The sequence below is a fragment of the Plasmopara halstedii genome, assembly GCF_900000015.1.
Source record: "Plasmopara halstedii genome assembly, contig: Scaffold_555, whole genome shotgun sequence".
Taxonomy (NCBI): domain Eukaryota; phylum Oomycota; class Peronosporomycetes; order Peronosporales; family Peronosporaceae; genus Plasmopara; species Plasmopara halstedii.
The window spans coordinates 890,169-890,900 of record NW_020187475.1 but is presented as its reverse complement, the minus strand read 5'-3'; positions in this window follow the sequence as shown (position 1 = coordinate 890,900).

Genomic DNA, 732 nt, shown 5'->3' with positions numbered 1-732 from the left:
GGAAGAGTTTATTTGCCTTGGGTTAAGGTTTTGATATCTCCTGGAGTAAGCGGATTGCAATCCGCTACATTCGTACTGGCTCCAAGAATAAAGCGAAAGTCACCGACCTTTGCTTAGCTTTCTCTAAGGAAAATATCTGCGGCAGCCCCGCTGCACTTGTTAGCGCTTGTAGTCAATCCACACCTGAGTTGTTACGAATGATTCTCTGTGAGAATAGAGCAGTTCTTCTATTTGCCCTAGGGCATGTAGGACGGGCTGAAAAAGCTGATGTTCCTGCTTGGCCCTTTGCGCGTACAACATCTGCTTCACAAGGACCTGAAGCGATTAGTGCATGCCTAGAGGCCTTTTAAATTAAATAAAATGCTTTGCGAGATCAACTACAGCAAAAGAAGTCGTCGTCGACTGCATCCATGACGCCACCGTCGACGACGGATACCTCTGCCCGGCCCAAGCCGCTCATGGTTAGCGTTTAGACTTCGAGGGTAATATTAGACAGAATTTCTGAGTGATGCCGAAATGGCTGTGGCATCCGCCATGCTCCAGAACGAGCAACACCGCGTGGCGCTAGCTATCTCCAAGCTCGGGGGTCGCGCGCAAAAATGGGCACTGAAGTGCGACGCTTCGGTCAAAGCGGCGTTTTCCTCCTGGACGTATCTGAAGCTGCAGCTTATACAAGTGTTCTTGCCGCCTAACCAGGCATATCGCGTGCGAACGCGTTTCCTAGCCATTCGA